This window comes from Sus scrofa, chromosome 6 (assembly GCF_054392235.1).
Source record: "Sus scrofa isolate SSC_HxYL_T2T_F1_AM1 chromosome 6, Sscrofa_HxYL_maternal_Yorkshire_Landrace_v2.0, whole genome shotgun sequence".
Taxonomy (NCBI): domain Eukaryota; kingdom Metazoa; phylum Chordata; class Mammalia; order Artiodactyla; family Suidae; genus Sus; species Sus scrofa.
The window spans coordinates 160,708,778-160,729,486 of record NC_139388.1 but is presented as its reverse complement, the minus strand read 5'-3'; the positions used below and the strand labels follow the sequence as shown (position 1 = coordinate 160,729,486).

The window sequence follows — 20,709 nt, the reverse complement described above, 5'->3', positions numbered from 1 at the left end:
ACCCAATTTTCTTAAAAGAGTTGTCAACACTCTCTGGCTCCATTTCCTCATTTAAATCCATCAGTTTCTGGCTCTTCATTCCCTCTCTGACCTAGTCGCCAATTCCACTGTGCATTTCTTGCCTTCATCTTATGCAACATCTTGGCAGCATGTGACCGTCTTGGCCATTCCCTGCTTTCCATTCTCCTGCTTCACTTTGTCAGCACTCTTCTCCATCTATTTATTCCATTTTTTCTATCTCTTGGGCCAGTCTTTCTCAGAGCTTCTCATTTCTCCCCTTGCTCTCTCCTTATGTATGTGTGTTTCCTTTATTTCATTCATTTCATTCTTGGTCAATTTATTCCTTTCTTAGTCTGCATTTAAGAAATGCTTTCGGGGAGTTCCCATCGTGGCTCAGTGGTTAATGAATCCGACTAGGAACCATGAGGTTGTGGGTTTGATCCCTGGCCTTGCTCAGTGGGTTAAGGATCCGGCGTTGCCATGAGCTGTGGTGTAGGTTGCAGACACAGCTCAGACCCTGCGTTGCTATGGCTCTGGTGTAGGCCGGCAGCAACAGCTCCAATTAGACCCCTAACCTAGGAACCTCCATACACCATGGGTGTGGCCCTAGAAAAGACAAAAAAAAAGAAATGCTTTTGAGTACTTTTTATGTACCATGCATTGTTCTAGGTAACCAGGGATTAGCAAAGAAATCTACTGCTACAATATACTACTAACTTTGCTTTTGATTAGTGAAAACATTTTATAACAAAGGAGATAATGATAGTGGGTTCCAGTCCTCAGAATTCCCTAGTCTTACCATGTGCTCCAATATTCATACACACCATTGGCTTGATGGAATGATGGAATGGCCTAATAAAGGCTTACTTTTGGCACAAGGTGGGCGGCAACATTCTATGGAGAAGTTTTTGCTAGCCAAATCATTATCTTGGGTTCAATGGGTTTGGAACCCATTGTCCCAAGGGTTACTACTGTCCCAAAGGAGAAATAATTTCACCAGAGAATAAGTTCTATTACTGTTGAACAAGATGCCAAGTATGTTACTCTCCCATATTTTCTGGGCTTCTCATGTGGCTGAGCCAATAGGCAAAGGAAGATGCCATTGTCCCAGTAAGGATATCTGATTCCAATTATCAGAGGAAAATTGAGAGGCTACCTCACAATTTTGGTGAACACAACTGTCTCTATAACCTAGGGGATTCATTGGAGCACCTCTTGTTCTCCAACAGTCCTCTTCAATGGAAAACCAGGGCAAACCAAAACAGGATTTTTCAAGAGTTATCATATAATCCAGTAATCCCACTCCTGGGCATATATGTGGGGAAAACTCTAATTCAAAAAGATGCATGCACCCCAATGTTTATAGTAGCACTATTTATAATAGCCAATACATGAAAGCAACCTAAATGTCCATCAACAGAAGAACGGATAAAAAAAGATGCAGTATATACTTTCAATGGAATATTACTTAGCCATAAAAAAGTATGAAATAATGCCATTTACAGTAACATGGATGGACCTAGAGATTATCATATTCAGTGAATATCAGACAGAGAAAGACAAATATCATGTGACATCACTTATACGTGGAATCTAAAAAAATGGTACGTGGTATTTACAAAACAGAAATAGACTCACAGATACAGAAAACAAATTTATGGTTACCAAAGGGAAAAGGGGAGGATTAACTGAGAATTTGGGTTTAACATATACACACTACTATATATAAAATAAATAAAAAACAAGAACTATAGGAGAGGGAACTATATCCAATATTTTATAATAATTTATAATGGAAAATAATCTGAAAAAGAATTAAATGTATATTTATATATAACTGAATCACTTTGCTATACACCTGAAATGAACACAACACTATAACAATATTTCAATTTTTAAAAATGGTTAAGAAGAAAAAAACAAAAAACAGGATTTTCAAGGCCTGGGATCTCATAAAAATAAATATTGGGGTTATTGCAACAGGTAAAGAATGTCATCTGGCTGAGGAACTGGCAGTGAGTAATAGAAATACAAATGGCAGTAGAAGAAGGCAGCTATAATTATCTACATACCTCATGATCCATTATGTAGAAGCTGAGCTTACATCTTCGTGTTTTATTTAATTATTTTTTTTAATCCATCCTTCATTTCTACCCACGACTTTTCATAAAGAACTTGGTAGTGGCTAGGGTTCTTTTAGTCTTCAGATGAGATTATAAAGGCATGAAAATCCTCAGGGGATGTTACAGTATCTGATGGAACATTGTGTAATCTATTTTGAGGACAGAAATCTTTCACCTGGACAGAGAGAAGAGGAGAGGCTGAAGGGCAAAAGTAGTGGACAGTGCCAAGTACCCTCCAGGTGGATCTTCCTAATCATTATCCAATGGCTCTGTGCTCCTGGATACTGGCCTCTATGAACCCATCAACAGGCTCCCATGATCGATAGATTTCTTGGATTCAGCTAAAAGGAGGCAAGAGATTAAAATACAGAAGGAAAGTGAGACTGGGTGTTCACTCTCTAGACTCTCTCCACGACAGATCACCTCAGGCTGGCTGTGTCCCCAGCTTGAGAACCACAGGTCTTTTCAGGGTCCTGCTCCTAAGATGATCCTCTCTGGGTTCTGGTAACCATCTCCCCCCCGCCCCCGCCCCCACCAACTGCTTAACCTTCTAGCATAAGCCTAGAACCACTTCCTCTTCTTACCAGTTGCAGGGTACTTTACATCCCGTGTTACTCTAATCCATGACTATATCTGGTGAAAAACCCTTTCTTAAAACTATCCTCAAATCATCCAGTTTGAGAATGTCATCTTTTTCTAGCTGGGATGTTGACTGATACAGCCGGTGCCCCTTGCATATTAGAAGGATGGTTTTGATTGCCTGAGAGTCTTAAAATGACTGCTGTTACAGATTTACACTCCCGTGGAGGTCCCAGATTTCTCGATGGAATGGCACTTGGGGAGACTTAAGAAATAGTCTTTTTTTTAGATGGAGCTGTGAGTAGGGCTTCCCACCCCACTTTCCCTCCCCGCAAAGCATATGCCAGGCCATGGTAGATGGAGGTTTGGATTTATTTATATTTGCTCTGACAGTGAATTCCAGAGCTGTGGGCCTTGGACTCGGACGGCTGTCATGTAGCTGAGGACTGAAAGTTAGCGGCTGTTCTTGGCTGGCCTAAGAGGGCATATAGGAACAGCTGGCCACAGGGTCAGTCTCCAACATAGCAGAAAGAGGAGGGCGTGCTTTTCTCTCAAATGGCTAAGTACATTGCCAGTAAAATAATTTTCCTCGATATATTACCACAGAGAATTGAATTATCTGTGAACTAAACCATAAGGGAGAAATGGGTCTTAACTTGAATGAAAAAACATGTCAAGAATCAAACTCACTTTCTCCAGCCCTTTCACACCCCTTTTCTGACCACTCCATCCTATTAATGTCCCTGTGCCCTCTATTGTTTTTTGAAACCCCAGGGGCATTCTTTGCTTCTTCCTCAACTTCCCTCAAGTCTGAGTGAGCCTGATATACTGGAAAAGCTATGGCTGTGGTGTAGGATGGCAGCTGTAGTTCCAATTAGACCCCTAGCCTGGGAACCCACATATGCCATGGGTGTAGCCCTAAAAAGCAAAAAAAAAAATTAAAAAAAATATATTTTTCCTCGTAGTGTTAGAGTAGACAGAGCACTGGACTTCAAGTCAAAAGGTCCTAGTTCATTCACTTAGCAACCTTGAACAAGTCACTTGATTACTCTGAGGCTTCTCATTGAGAATGTGGAGTTCCTAAAATCTGCCTCATAATGTCCTTGTGAATATTAAATAAAACAATATATGAGACAGAACCTATCATGGAGACCAGTGTATAGTGAGTAGGTAGTGCATTAATGAGTGCTGGTTGAGGGTAACTATAAAGAATTCTTTCTCATGCTGTGAACCATCCTGCCAGTTTTATTTGTTTTCCTGATGGAGAGGGGGGCTGTATTAACATGTCCAGTCAGCATCAGGAATTGTTAATGGTGGAGAAATGTTGAAGAGCGTGTATTGTTTCATCTTGAGGAACATGCTTCTAATTAGAAAGAGCCTGTTTTATTTCAGCATAAGTGGGCAATAGCTCAGCAGATGGTCCCACGATTCCTGAGTCCCACTGTGCTCCAGAGGAAATATACAACAAACACTTCAGAGTGAGGGTGCATTGTCTTTTAATTTATATGGATTTCTCTTTTATTTCAGAATTGTTCCATGAAGTTTTCATGGCTTCACAGACTTCTAGGTCATAAAGAGACTGGTGATCAGGAGTAGTCAGACCCCATGGTTTTACAGCTAGTGAATCAGAGACTCTAATAGCCTCCTCTCTCTAACAGTATTTTAAGAACAAAGACAACTGTATTTCAAGTTTTCAAAGGATTCATAAATGAGACAGCAAAAGTCTTATTAAAATGGCTTCAAAAATTAAAGGTGCTGGGAATATTTTGCGTTTCACCTAAGAGGGAAGACTTTATCAAGTAGAGCTATTCAACAACCAAAAGGATGACTAAAGGGATAAGCTTGCCATCACTGGAGGTATGTAAGAAGATACTGAAACAATAAGGGTTATTATACAAGAGATTCTTGCTTATGGGAGGGATACCTAGCTGGGCACTCAAGTCCCATATAATTTCATGATTCTATAGTTGTAAGTTTCCAACAGCAAACATGATACACATTACATGTACAAAGTATATGCTCAGTGAAAACATGATGATTGATTACTAACAACACCCCAACCCCCCCGGATCCCATAAGGTTCCCCTAAAGATAATTACTTCTATCTCACTTCAAAGAGTAGCTTCTTTCTTCATATTGACACTCCATTCAGGGCAAGTCAGATTCCTGTTGCCAAGCAAGCTTGAAGCTCAGGCATTTGACAAAGGTCATGGATCCAAGAACCCAGACATGGCTATGGGAATGAAGATGGCTGTAGCAGTCACAGAAATGCAACACTCAAACTTCCCTTCAAGAAAGAAGCTGCCATTCAGCTACGAAAAGCGGTGAGCTGACAGCCCCCAGCTGTTAGCATCTTTAGAATCCATTTATACTTTTCATATGAGACCCCAAGTTTCCCAGGGAGCCCTCAATCATGACTGAGCATTGTAAAGGTACTAGAGCCTGCTGATTTCAGCCTGAATTTGGACACCTTTCAGGATCTTCTCTCTGCAGCTCATTGTTGGATCAGTGACTTTTCAAACCTGAATCATGATCTCAGGTTATCCCAACACAATCTTACTAGTTCCCACCTTTCCTTTCCAGGTGTCAGATCTACATAACAACCTGAGGCTTTCTCTGCCTGATCCTGCTTCTCTTTCTATTACCTTCCAAGATATTATCCTCAATAAAGTTCTTACACTCCAAATTTGATCTCAATTTCTGCTTCTAGAAAAATCAATTGATTCAGTGGCAGATTCTGCAACCATGGAGCCCAAAGTCGAAGGAGAAAAGAAGTCCATGTCCCAAAGAAGGTGAATCTGGGTTATCAACATGTCTGAAAAGATTGAGAAAATAAGAAAGAGTCCTGAAAAATAGAATGTGCAAGAGAGACCAGAAGGCAGCACTGAAACTTTGCAAGGCAGAGCCTGGAGAGATACATTGAGGAAAGTGTGCTAGAGGGAGATAGGATTTCCATAGGGATTCCCAATCACTTTGCCAATGCTCTTTAGCCAGAACCCATTTAATAATCTTGTGCCTTTATAGAAGCCAGGGAAAGGAAGAGAGACTGCCATACTTGAACCACTGACATTGGCTATTCCACAGCACAGTTTGGCAATGGCAACCCTGGCAATGAGATTTACAGATTTAGAAGCATCAGCTTTTAAAGGACAAATTATAAAAGCAGCTGATATTTTATTGCTGATATTGTATGCATCAGGTACTGTCAGTATTGTAATGGCATTGATTATCAAACAGTTTCTGAGGATCAGGAATCTGGGAGCACCTGCTGGAGTGTTGTGGCTCAGGGTCTTTCATGAGGTTGCAGTCAGGCTGACAGTCAGGGTTTCAGTCATTTCAAAACCTACCTGGGGATAGAGTGTCCACATCCAAGATTATTCCTGTGGGTTTTGGTAGACTTCAGTTCTTCCCTATGCAGACCTCTCCATACGGCTGTTTGACACAATCACTGCCTTCCCCTGAAATGAGGGATCCGAGACGGAGAGATTATACAAGGTGAAATCCACAGTCTTTAATAACCAATAGAAAAAAATCAATAAAACCAATATCTGGTTCTTTGAAAGAGTAAACAAAACCAACAAACTTCTGTCCAGGCTCACCAACCAAGAATAAAAAAGAGAGAACCCAAATAACCCAAATAAGAAATGAAAAAGAGAAGAACTAGCAATCAATGCCACAGAAATACAAATAAATAAATAAATAAACAAGAGAATACTATGAACAATTATATGCCAAAAAAATTGGAAACCTAGAAGAAACAGACAAGTTTTTAGAAACATACAGCCCACCAAAATTGAATCAAGAAGAAATAGATAATTTGAAGGGACAGATCACAAGAAGTGAAATAGAATCTGTAATTTAAAAAACTTCCTTCAGGAGTTCGCATCATGGCACAGTGGAAATGAATCTGACTAGGAACCATAAGGTTGCTGTTAGATCCCTAGCCTCACACAGTGGGTTAAGGATCTGGCATTGTTGGGACCTGTGGCATGGGTCACAGATGTGGCTCAGATCCTGCATTTCTCTGGCTGTGATGTAGGCTGGCAGCTGTAGCTCTGATTCAACCCCTAGCCTGGGAATCTCCATGTGACATGGATGCTGCCCTAAAAAGAAAAGAAAAAAAAAACCAACAACAACAGCAACAACAAAACAAAAACTTCCTGCAAAAAAAAGTCCAGGACCAGATGGCTTCACTAGGGAATTCTACCAAACATACAAAGAACTTATATCAGTCCTTCTCAAATTCTTCCAAAAATTGGAGAGGAAAAATTCTCTGTCATTTAATGAAGCCACCAGATAAAGACAATACCAAAAAAAGAATATCACAGATCTTTGATAAATAGAGGTGCAAAAATTCTCAACAAAATAGCAAACCAAAATCCAACAACACATACAAAAGATCATACATCAGGATCAAACTGAATTCATTCCCAGGGTAACAAGGATGGTTCAACATATGCAAATCAATCGATGTGATACATCATATCAACAAAAGAAAAGATAAAAATGACATGGTCATCTCAATAGATGCAGAAAAAGCATTTGATAAAATTCAATATCAATTCATGATAAACACTCTTACCAAAGTGGGTATAGAGGGAACACATCTCAACATAATAAAAGCTATTTATGACAAACCTAGAGCCAACATAATACTCAATAGTGAAAAGTTGAAAGCCTTCCCACTAAAATCTGGAACAAGACAAGGATGCCCATTCTCACAAATTCTATTCAACATAATATTAAAAAGTCCTAGTCTCAGCAATCAGAAAAGGAAAAAAGAAGTAAAAGGTATCCAGATTGGGGGACAGGATTAAGATGGCAGAATAGAAGGACTGGAGTTCACATTTTCTCATAAAAACAATAAAATCACAACCAAATGTTGAACAACCTTCAACCAAATGGACTTTCAAAAAGATATCCTACTACAGAAGACAAAGAGGAGGACACTTCAAGAGGTAGGAGGGGCAATTACATGGTATAAGAAGCCCCATACCTGCTGGGTGGGAAGCCCAGAGACCAGAAAGTAACTGTATCACAGAGACTCACCTATAAGAGTGAGAGTTCTGAGCCCCACATCAGGTCCCCACACCTGGGGATCTAGCATTGGGAGAAAGAGCCCCAGGAGTATCTGACATTGAAGGCCAGTAGGACTTGTATGCAGGAGCTCCATGGGACTGGGGAAAACAGAGATCCTATTCTTGAAAGGCACACACATGCTATCATGTGCACTGGGTCCCAGGGCAAAGCAGATGCTCCATAGGAATCTAGGTTGGACCTAACTGCATTTCTTGGAAGATCTTCTGGGAAAACAGGGGGTGACTGAGGTTCCTTGTAGGGGAAGGATATTGGAGGCAAAGCTCTCAGGAATATTCTCCAAAGTGTGTTCTTCTAGAGGTGGCCAATTTGGGAAAATCTGGCCCCACCCATCAGTGAGAAGCCCCAGGACAAACAATAATCCAAGTGGGATCACAGCCCCACCCATCAGTTAACAGGCTGCCTAAAGACCCCCTGGTATACAGCTGCCTCAAATCTCACCCAGAGAGAAAGCCCCACCCAACAGAGGGATAGGAATCAGCCTCACCTACCAGTGGGAAGGCACCAGACCCTCCCATCAAGAAGCCTACAGCAAGCCCCCATCCCAACTTCAGTCACAAGGGGGGAAGACATCAGAAGTAAGAGAGGCTACAATTCTATTGCCTGCAAAAAGGAGAGCACACCAAAAACCTATAATAATAAAAAGGCAGAGAACTACAACTCAGATAAGGGAGCAAGAAAAAAAAAAAAAAAAAAAAAAAACAGAAAAACAGCTAAGTGATTAATAGCCGGCCAGGGGGAAGACTTTAGACTGATGATGCTAAGGATGATGCAAGACATTGGAAATAAACTGGGGAGGCAAAGATTGATAATTTACAACAAACACTGAGAAAAGAAATACAAGATTTAAAACTTCAGCAAACATAGATGCAAAATACAATAACTGAAACAAAAAAAATTCGTTAGAAGCAACCAATAGCAGAATACAGGAGACAGAAGAACAAATAAGCAAGGTGGAGGACAGACTAGTGAATATCACTGAAGCAGAAGAGAAAAGAGAAAAAAGATTGAAAAGAAATGAAAATAGTCTAAGAGAACTCTGGGACAACGTTAAATGCACCAATATCCATATCATAGGGACACCAGAAGGAGAAGAGAGAGAGAAAAGGACAGAAAAAAATATTTGAAGAGATAATAGACAAAAACTTCACTAACATGGGAAGGGAACCACTCACTTAAATCCAGGAAGCACAATGAGGACTATATAAAATAAATGCAAGGAAGAACACTCCAAGACACATATTAATAAAACGGACCAAAATTAAAACAAAGAGAAAATACTGAAAGTAGCTAGGGAAAAGAAAATAATATACAAAGGAACACCAATAAGGTTTTTGGCAGATTTTTCAGTAGAAACACTGCAAGCCAGAAAGGAGTGGCATGATGTATTTAACATGATGAAAGGAAAAAGCCTCCAACCAAGATTACTTTACCCAGCAAGTCTCTCATTCAGATTTGAAGGAGAAATCAGAAGTTTTGCAGAGAAGCAAAAGCTAAAAGAATTAAGCAACACTAAACCAGCTTTACAACAAATGCTAAAGGAACTTCTCTAGGCAGAAAAGAAAAGGACACAACCAGAAACAAAAATACCACAAATGACAAGGCTCACAAGTAAAGGCATATATACAGTAAAGGTAGGAAATCATACATGCACAAATATGCTACCAAAATCAGAAATCATGAGAAGAGGAGGGTACAAATGCAGAACACTGGAGATGCACTTGCAATTAAGAGATCAACAACTTAGAACCATCATATATATATACATACATATATATATACACTCCTATATCAAAACTTCAGGGTAACTGAAAACCAAAAATCTAAAACTTATACACAAAAATAAACAAATACAACACTAAAGATAGTCATCAAATCACAAGAGGAAAGAACAAGAGAAGGGAAGAAAAAAGAGCAACAAAAGCAAATCCAAAACAGTTAAGAAAATGGCAATAAGAAAATACATATCAATAATTACCTTAAATGTAAATGGATGAAATGCCTCAACCAAAAGACATAGGCTGGCTGAAAGGATACAAAACAAGACCCATATATATGCTGTCTTCAAGAGACCCACTTCACTTCTAGGGACACATACAAATTGAAAGTTAGAGGATGGAAGAAAATATTTCATGCAAACGGGAATCAAAACAAAGCTGGAGTAGAAATACTCATATCAGACAAAATAGACTAAAATGAAGAATATTTTAAGAGTCAAGGAAGGACATTACATAATGATCAAAGGATCATTCCTAGAAGAAGATATAAAAATTGTAAATATATATGCACCCAACATATGATCACCTCAATATATAAGGCAACTGCTAACAACCTTAAAAGGAGAAATTGACAAGAACACAATAATAGTGGGAGATTTAACACCACACTTACAGCAATGGACAGATCATCCAGACAAAAGATCAAAAAGGAAACACAGGCACTGAATGAAGCATTAGAGCAGATGGACTTAATTGATATTTATAGAACATTCCATCCAAGAGCAGCAAAATATACATTCTTCTCAAGTGAACACAGAACATTCTCTAGGATTGATCACATTCTGGGCTACAAATCCAACCTCGGTAACTTTAAGAAAATTGAAATCACATCAAGCATCTTTCTGACCACAACCCTATGCAATTGGAAATCAACAACAAGAAAAAAAAAACTGCAAAAAACACAAACACATGGAGACTAAACACCATATTACTAAACAACCAATGGATCACTGAAGAAATCAAAGACGAAATTGAAAAATACCTAGAAGCAAATGACAACAAAGAAATGGCACTCCAAAACCTACGGGATGCAGCAAAAGCTGTTAAACAAGGAAAGTTTATAGCAATACACGTCCACCTCAGAAAACAAGAAAAAGCTCAAATAAACAAGCTAACTTTACATCTTAAGCAGCTAGAGAGGGAACAGACAAGACCTAAAGTTAGCAGAAGGAAAGAAATCATAAAGATTAGAGCAGAAGTCAATGAAATAGAAACGAAGAAAACCATAGAAAAGATCAATAAAACGAAAAGCTGGTTTCTTGAAAAGATCAACAAAATTGATAAACTCTTAGCCAGACTCATCAAGAAGAAAAGAGAGAGGACTCAAATTAATAAAATTCGAAATGAAAAAGAAGTTACAACAGACGTAAAGGATCATAAGAGACTACCACATGCAATGATATGCTAGTAAAATGGAAAACCTAGAAAAAAATGGAAAAATTCTTAGAAAAGTACAAGCTTCCAAGACTAAACCAAGACGAAATAAAAAAGATGAATGAACCAATCACAAGTAATGAAATTAAAACTGTGATTTAAATACTTCCAACAAACAAAAGTCTAGGACTAGATGGCTTCACAGGTGAATTCTATCAAACGGTTAGAGACATGCTAACACCTATCCTTCTGAAACTATTCCAAAAAAATTGCATAGGAAGAAATAGTCCCAAACTCATTTTATGAGGCTACCATCACCCTGATACCAAAACCAGACAAAGATATCACAAAAAAAAGAAAATTACAAGCCAATTTCACTGATGAACATAGATGCAAAAATCCTCAACAAAATACTAGCAAACTGCTTTCAACAATGCATTAAAAGGATTGTACATCATGATCAAGTGGGATTTATCCCAGGGATGCAAGTGTTCTTCAATATCCTCAAATCAATCAGTGTGATACACCACATTAACAAACTGAAGAATAAAAACCATATGATCTTCTCAATTGATGCAGAAAAAGCCTCTGACAAAATCCAACACCATTTCTGATAAAAACCCTTCAGAAAGTGGGCATAGAGGGAACCTGAGATCAGGAACAAGACTAGGATGTCCACTGTCACCACTACTATTCAATATAGTTTTAGAAGGCCTAGCCATGGCAATAAGAGAAGAAAAAGAAATCAAAGGAATCCAAATTGGAAAGAAGTAAAACTATCACTATTTGCAGATGACATGATACTATACCTATAAAATCCTAAAGACTCTATGAGAAAATGGTTAAGAGCTCATCAATGAATTTGGCAAAGTCTCAGGATACAAAATTAATACACAGAAATTGACTGCATTTCTATATACTAACAACAAAAGATCAGAAAGAGAAATTAGGGAAATAATCCCATTTACCACTGCATCCAGAAGTATGAAATTCTTAGGAATAAACCTCTCTAAAGAGACAAAAACCCATACTCTGAAAACTGTAAGATGCTGATGAAAGAAATCAAAGATGACACAAACAGATGGAAAGACATACCATGCTCATCGATTGAAAGGATCAATATCATCAAAATGACTATACTATTCAAGGCAATCTACAAATTCAATGCAATCTCTATCAAATTATCAAGGACATTTTTCACAGAACTACAACAAAATATTTTAAAGTTTGTTTGGAAGCACAAAAGACCCAGAATAGCCAAAATCATCTTAAAAAAGAAAAATGGAGCTGGAGGAATCAGGTTCCCTGACTTCAGACGATACTACAAAGCTACAGTCATCAAAACCATATGGCACTGGCACAAAGATAGAAATATAGATCAGAGGAACAGGATAGAAAGCCCAGAATTAAACCCACACACCTACAGCCAACTAATCTATGACAAAGGAGGCATGAATGTACAATGAAGAAAAGACAGCCTGTTCAATAAGCGGTGCTGGGAAAACTGGACAGCCACATGTCAAAGAATAAAATTAGAACACTCCCTAACACTGTACACAAAAATAAACTCAAAATGGATTAAAGACCTGGATATAAGACCAGATACTATAAAACGCTTAGAGGAAAACATAGGCCAAACACTATCTGACATAAATGACAGCAATATCTTCTCAAATCCACCTCTTAGAGTAATGAAAACAAAAATAAACAAATGGGACTTAATTAAACTTAAAAGTATATGCACAGCAAAGGAAACCTTAAACAAAATGTAAAGACAAACCACAGAATGGGAGAAAATATTTGCAAATGACTGACAAGGGAGTGAACTCAAAAATTTATAAACACCTCCTACTGTTCAATACCAAAAAAACAAACAACCCCATCAAAAAATGGGCAGAAGATCTAAACATACAATTCTTCAAAGACATACAGATAGCCAAAAAACACATGAAAAGATGTTTAACATCATTATTTATTAGGAAAATGCAACTCAAAACCACTATGAAGTACCAGTTTACTCCACCCAGAATGGCCATCATCAAAGCTGGAGAAGGTGTAGAGAAAAGGGAACCCTATTATACTGTTGGTGGGAATGTAAGTTGGTGCAACCACTATGGAAATCAGTATGGAGATTCCTCAGAAAACTAAAAACAGAACTACCATTTGATCCAGAAATCCCACTCCTGGTCATCTATCCAGAAAAAAAACATGACTCGAAAAGATACATGTACTTCAGTGTTCATTGCAGCACTCTATACAATAGCCAAGACATGGAAACAATCTAAATGTCTATTTAAAAGGAGTGGATGAAGAAGATGTGGTACATATAAACAATGGAATATTACTCAGCCATCAAAAGGAAAGAAATAATGGCATTTGTAGCAACATGGATGCTAAGTGAAGTCAGTCAGACAGTGAGACACCAGCATCGTACTCTATCACTTTCAGGTAGAATCTTAAAAAAGGACACAATGAACTTCTTTGCAGAACAGATATACTGTCACAGACTTTGAAAAACTTAGTTTCCAAATGAGGCGGGTTGGGAGGTGGGGATTGCACTGAGGATTTGGGATGGAAATGCTATAAAATTTGGTTGAGATGATAATTATACAACTATAAATGTAATAAAATTCATTGAGTAATTAAAAAAAGGTATTAGAAAGGAAAAGGTAAAATTTTCACTATATGCAGATGACATGCTACTATAAATATAGAACCCTAAAAATGCCACACAAAAACTGCTAGAATTGATCAACAAATTCAGCAAGACTACAAGATACAAGATTAACATATAGATATAAGTTACATTTCTTTAGACTAACAATGAAATATCAGAAAGGGAAAGTTAAAAAATATTCCTTTTAATATCACATCAAAAAATAAAATACTTAGGAATAGACATTACCAAGGAGGCAAAAGACTTACATACTGAGAACTATAAAATATTGACTAAGGAAGGTGAAGATGACTTAAAGCAATGGAAAGATACCCCATGCTCTTGGATTGGAGGAATTAAAATTGTTAAAATTACCATAGTACCCAAAGAAATCCATATATTTAATGCAATCTCTATTAAATTACCCATGATATTTTTCACAGGACTGGATAGAACAAATAATCTTAAAATGTATATGGAATCACAAAAGATCCAGAATAGCCAAAGCAATCCTGAGGAAAAAACTTGGAGGCATAACCCTCCCAGACTTCAGACAATACTACAAAGCTACAGTAAATGAAACAGTGTGGCATTGTCACAATAACAGATACACAGATTGATGGAACAGACAAAAGAACTCAGAAATAAACCCACACACCTAAATTAATCTTTGACGAAGGAAGCAAGAATATACAATGCAGAAATGACAGTCTCTTCAGCAAATGGTACTGGGAAAGCTGGAGACCTGCATGAAGTTAGAATACTCCCTCACACCACACACAAAAATAAACTCAAAATGGCTTAAGGACTTAAACATAAGATAGGACACTATAAAACTCCTAGAAGAGAACATAGGAAAAACATTCTCTGACATAAATCATAGCAATGTTTTCTTAGGTCAGTCTCTCCCAAGGCAATAGAAATAAAAGTAAAAATAAACAAATAGAAAGGGCATAATCAAGCCAGAAAAAAAAGGCAATGTACCAAATCCAAGAAAATATTTGCAAGCAATAAGGCTGACAAGAGCTTAATTGCCAAAATAGAAAAACAGCTCATACAACTCAATAACAAAAACAAAAATAACCCAATTTTTAAAAAATAGAAGATCTAAACAGGACTGGATAGAACAAATAATCTTAAAATGTATATGGAATCACAAAAGATCCAGAATAGCCAAAGCAATCCTGTAGCCAAAGACATACAGATGGTCAATATGCAAATTAAAAGATGCTTCAACATCACTAATTATGACAGAAATGCAAATAGAAATTACAATGAGGTGTACACTGATCAGAATGGCCATCATGAAAAAGCCCACATGGGGTTTTCTTGTGGTGCAGTGGGTCAAGAATCTGGTATTGTCACTGCAGTAGCTTGGGTTGCTATTGTGGCATGGGTTTGATTCCTAGTCTGGGAACTTTCATATGCCCTGTGTGCAGCAAAAATAAAGAAAGTAAGAAATAAAAGAAGAAAAGAAAGAAAGAAAGAAAGAAAGAAAGAAAGAAAGAAAGAAAGAAAGAAAGAAAGAGAGAAAGAGAGATAGAGAGAAAGAAAGAGAGAAAGAAAGAAAGAAAGAAAGAAAGAAAGAAAGAAAGAAAGAAAGAAAGAAAGAAAGAAAGAAAGAAAGAAAGAAAGAAAAAGAAAGAAAGAGAGAGAGGAGGGATGGAGGAAGATAAAAAGCCTCCAAACAATAAATGCTAGAGAAAAGGGAACCCTCCTACACTGTTGGAGGGAATATAAATTGGTGCAGCCACTATAGAGAATAGTATGCAAGTTACATAAAAAACTAAAAATAGAGCTACCATAGGATCCAGCAATCTCACCCCTAGGCATATAGTAGGAGAAAATTCCAATTAAAAAACACGCTTTCCAATGTTACTAGAAGCACTATTTACAATAGCCTAGACATGGAATCAACTTACATGCCCTTTGACAGAAGAATGGATAAAGAAGATGTGGTATATATATACAATGGAATATTACTCAGTCATGAAAAAATAATGAAAGAATAGTATTTGTAGTAACATGGATGGACCTAGAGATTATCATAAGTAGCCAGAGAAAGACAATCATATAATATAACTTATATGTGGAATCTAAAAGACGATACAAATGGAACTACTTAAAAAACAAATCAACTCGTAAACATAGAAAACAAACTTACAGTTACCAAAGAGGAAAGGGAGTAGAGTAGGGATAAATTAGGAATTTTGGATTAGCATACCAAATTACTATATATAAAATAGATAAACAACAAGGACCTACTATATAGCACAGCAAACTATATTCAATATTTTACAGTAATCTATAATGAAAAAGATTATGATAAATATATATATATATAAAACATTACCTTGCTCTACACCAGAAACTAATACAACATTATAAATCACCTATATGTCAATTAAAAAATAAAAATAAAGAAAAAATATTGTAGGTGGTTATAATTCACTTAGTGGAGCAATTCCTCATTATCAAGAGTAATCTTTACGCCAAACATATAAATAAGGAATTATTTTTCCATTTTCCCAATGAAAAAAGAAAATTCAGAAATACTAAGTGCTTTGTCCTCTTAGCTCAAGGAGTACACAGTGGAGTTTAGCTGAAGTCTTCATTTCTAAACCCAGGTTCTAGTCTATAGCTCAGCCACTCTTTACACTAAACCAAAGGACAAATTAGTGTTCTCAATTCTCTGGAATAGTAATAAGGTAACTAACGTGGAGAGGAGCACCTAGAAACCGAATTGTTTAGGTATGAGGTAGAGAAGGCCCACACCAAGGAAGAGAATTTGTTGGGGTTTTCCACTGTTTCTTAAAGGATAACATACATATGGAGAAGTACACAGAAGTATATATATAACTTATTGAATTTTACAAACTGAGGAAACTAAATGAAGAGATAGACATTACCATTCGCCCCAGACTCCCCTGCTGTCCACACTTCTGTCACAGTAACCATCCCACAGTTACCACTATGATGACTTACAGAATCATAGATTCATTTGCCTGTCTTTGTAACTCATATAAATGTATTCTTATGCTTTTTCCAGCTAGCTTCTTCCCCTAGATATTGTGTCCATGAGATGCACCCATACCATCATGTAGTATACTTGTAGCTTTCCATTTCTGCTGTATAGTACTCTACTGTGGGAACATATAATTGACTTATCTGCTCTACCAGGGAATGGCAAACTACATCCAAATTTGGTCCACATCCTATTTCTTCTGTACAGCAAGATTATTTATACATTTTCGAATGCTTAAAAAATCAAAAGAATAATATTTCTTGGCATATAAAATTATATGAAAATTAAGTTTGTGTTCATTAATAACGCTTTAATGGAACATTCCACGTTCATTCTTTTTCATATTACTTGTGGCTGTTTTCATGTTATGATGGCAGTTTAGTTGAAACCTAAACTACTTAAAGCAATAGCAGGTTGCATGCTTTGACCTATGCAGCCCTCTGTTGCTTTGCAATGTTCCTGGGTCATTCTAAAGAAAAATGATATAATTGTAAGTTAATTTTGCTTCTTGGCCTGCAGAGTCTAAATATTTACCATCTTTACTGAAAAGCTTTTCTGAGCTCTATACTATACTATTGATGGGCATTTCAGTACTTTCCAGTTGTATTGTTACTATAAATAGTTCTGCTTTGAAAATTCTGGTTTATATTCTTGGTGAACATATATGTAAGCAGTATTTTGGGTGCATACCTAGGAGTGGAATTGCTGAGTAATTAGCTATATTCAGCTTAGTAGACAATGCTACAGTTTTGTACTAATTGTACACTCTAATCAGCAGGGTATGAGAACTCCAGTTGTTATATCCTCACCAGTAATTGGTATTTTCTGTCTATTTCATTTAACCATCTGGTGAAGGTATAGTTGTAACATGAGAATGGTTTCAAAAATGATAACTACAGCAACATGTATTTTAAGTATGCCAAACTCTGTGCTAGTAAATGTACCTACATTATCGCATTACAGACAAATCCATTTTACTGATGTGGAAGTAGTATTCAGTAAGGCTAGGAAATTTTAAGGTCAATATAGACTTTAAGTAGCAAAAACAATCAAACTCAGATCCAACTGATATCATAGCCTATATCCCTTCTACTAAACAAACTTGTCTCAATATGACAATTTAAGAAGACTTACGTTGTTAGAGAGCTATCAGCAGTAGGAGTGCCCCTAACTAGCATTCAAACATTTGTTAGGAAAAGGTATGCAGCACAGCTCTACAAAGTAGATATGGGGCAAGTTCCCGTGTGGCAATGGGTTAAGGATCCGGAGTTGCCACAGCTGTGGCACACAGCTGTGTTCGATCCCTGGCCCTGAAACTTCCGCATGCCATGGATGTGGCCAAAACAAAACCAAAAAGTAGGTATGGGGAAAATATGGGCAAATCCACCTTCATTTCTGCTGCTGCCTGCTATAGTGGTTAACTCCACTTTCTGCCTCCTTCCAGCCCTCTGGCTGGTTATGTTTATTACATGTTCTGACAGTTGAGCCTGTGGTGAAAAAGGATAACAGATTTGTATTCCAAGATCATCTCCAGATGCTGGCCAGAAGCACCTCTGGATTCATGAAATATTTGTCTTTAGTATTTCTTGAAGATGGATGATTGGAAGAAAAAAGTTCTAGGAACATTTCCGTATAAATCATGGGGAATTCCTTTCTTTGGCAATCTGGAATGCATTTCTCTATTTCTTTTAGAAGAATAATGTGTGTATTAATAACTTGGTTGGAATGGGGTTTGAGCCAAGATGAGATGATCATGGAAATCATTATTGATGGTTTCTTGTAGCCAAACAATCTGTTCTCCCAAACCTGGAGTTTGTCATCTGTAGGTGAAGGACTGCTGAAAGGCCACATCTGAGTCACATGCACGAATCCCCTCCTCTCTATCCCAACTGCCATTCTACCCAGATTCGGGTTTTTTGTTTTTTAGGTTTTTTTGGTCTGAATTACAAAACACTCTTATTAGGTTTATTAACTTTCTCTCCTGCTTCAGCACAAACAAGCATTAAAAATTGACACTGGAGTTGTCCTGCTAATATGATTATGCCATTGCCTGGATCAAATACTTTTGGAATTCATTACTGCCTATAGTAATGCTTGCCAATCTTTATTTAATTGAGATATAACTGACTTTTCAGTCTTTGTTGATTCTGCCTTATTACACATGAAAATTGCATTTATTTATGAATATTTTTTCGCTATGTATGAGATGTTTATTTATGAATTTATGTATTTCATATGTAAAGTTTGAAAATATACATATTTTAAAGGATGAGATATCATATATCAGGGGTAAGCAAACTTTTCCTGAAAAGGGGCCAGATGGTAAATATTTTAGGCTTTGCAGGCTCTAGGGTCTCTGCTGCAACAACTCAACTCTGCCATTTTAGCACAAAAACAGCTATATGTAAACAAATAGGTTTGGCTCTGTTTCAATAAAACTTTATTTACAAAAACAGGTAGCAGGCCACATTTGGCCTGAGGCCTATAATTTGCTGATTCCTGATAGACGTACACCTTTGGCTACTTCAGATGTGACCCAGGTAAAACTGGATCCAGGAACTCAAATACTTCTTTCTTCTCCTATCCCTGCTGTGCAAATACTTTGTTCTCCCTAGAACTGCAGTGTTCTCTGCAGGCTACTACTACTAATAATAACACTGTGGTGAACACTGGCCAGTATCAAGGCCCAATCTGACATGTCAGTGTCTAGTCACTCACAGTGACAACCTTAGGCATTTCTCTTGGTTCCAGAAGGAAAGCCCCAGAAGGATTTCACTGACCCAACTTTGTGTGCCCCTGCTATTTCAGTAACTTTGTATTACACCACAACTTCCATCACAACCACTCCAATGCAGAGAAAAGAGGAAGTTCCCCCAAAAGGCATGAGGGCAACCTTCTCAAGTATCTTCTACCATAAAGAGTAGCACAAAGAAGCGAATGATAATCACAAAAGTCAGGATCATTTTCAGAAAAGAGAGAAACAGTTGCAATAAAAAAACTATGAGAGAGAGATTGTCATACATTACTAAGCAGCTATAGTGCACATAACACAGGTAGATTTCTAAGGCAGTCGTTTCCCAATGCCTTTTAAGTACCTTTGTCAGAGTGAATGAGTTCTGTTATGCTCTGGTAACAAACAGCTGTAAAATCTCAGTGGCTTGGAGTTCCCGTCATGGCTCAGAGGAAACGAATCTCACTAGCACCCATGAAGATACAGGTTCAATCCCTGGCCTCGCTCAGTGGGTTAAGGATCCGGTTAAGGACCCACCATGAGCTGTGGTATAGGTCAGAGATGTGGCTCCAATCCCACATTGCTGTGGCTGTGGTATAGGCCAGTAGCTACAGCTCCAATTCAACCCCTAGCCTAGGAACCTCCATATGCCATGGGTGCAGCTCTAAAAAGATAAAACAAAACTCAGTAGCTTAAGAAAACACAGATTAATCTCTCTTCATACTACATATTTATCAAGAGCTGGCCAAGTGTTCTTCTCCATCCTGTTCATCAGGAATATAGGAGTGCTGAGCATCTCCTAATTTTTTCCCACAGCAGGGAGAAAGGAAAGCGGTAAATCATGCAATGGTACTTAAAGGTTTCTTCCTGGAAGTGTCACACAAAACATGCATTCACATTTGCCCAAACAGTTAACTTCAAAGGGATTAAGCTATGTGCTTGGATTGTATTGCTGGTACCAATTACATGCTGCCCTCCCCTCCTGTAAGAGGATTATATAGCCCCACCCATTGTCATCTAACTGTGGGTCAAGTATATTTCTCCATTTTATTGATAGCAGGCCTAGCCATCTAAATATAGGCAGAAGTGATAGGTGTCATATTTGAGCAGAAAATTTAGGGCCTTCTAATTTTGTTGTTATTGTTGTTGTCTTCCCTTTGTCACAAGAATGATATGTCTTAAATAGGAGATATTTCTGCAGCCTGAATTCTAGAATGAGAAAGGCGCATGGAGCAGCGTCTTGTTCTACCTACAGTCAATGTGTAACATGCATGAGACATAAACTTGTTTTAAGTACCAGATAGCTTGGAGACATTTGTTACAGCAACATAATCTAGAAAAAGATG

At 37.6% G+C, this 20,709-nt stretch overlaps 1 long non-coding RNA gene across 15 annotated transcripts in view; it reads right to left on the bottom strand.

The window, feature by feature from the left end:
• LOC102158676 (uncharacterized) overlaps window positions 1-20,709 on the bottom strand; it is a 434,799-nt gene that overhangs the window by 48,588 nt on the left and 365,502 nt on the right. For 10 of the 15 annotated variants that reach the window (XR_014808243.1, XR_014808246.1, XR_014808244.1 and 7 more), the window contains 2 exons: window positions 6,050-6,160; window positions 2,073-2,298 (listed from right to left, as the gene is read on the bottom strand). This is a non-coding gene — a long non-coding RNA (uncharacterized LOC102158676). Of the gene's footprint in view, window positions 1-328; window positions 2,465-6,049; window positions 6,161-20,709 lie in introns of those variants that run through there. The other 5 variants (XR_014808247.1, XR_014808256.1, XR_014808253.1 and 2 more) reach the window with 3 other exon arrangements.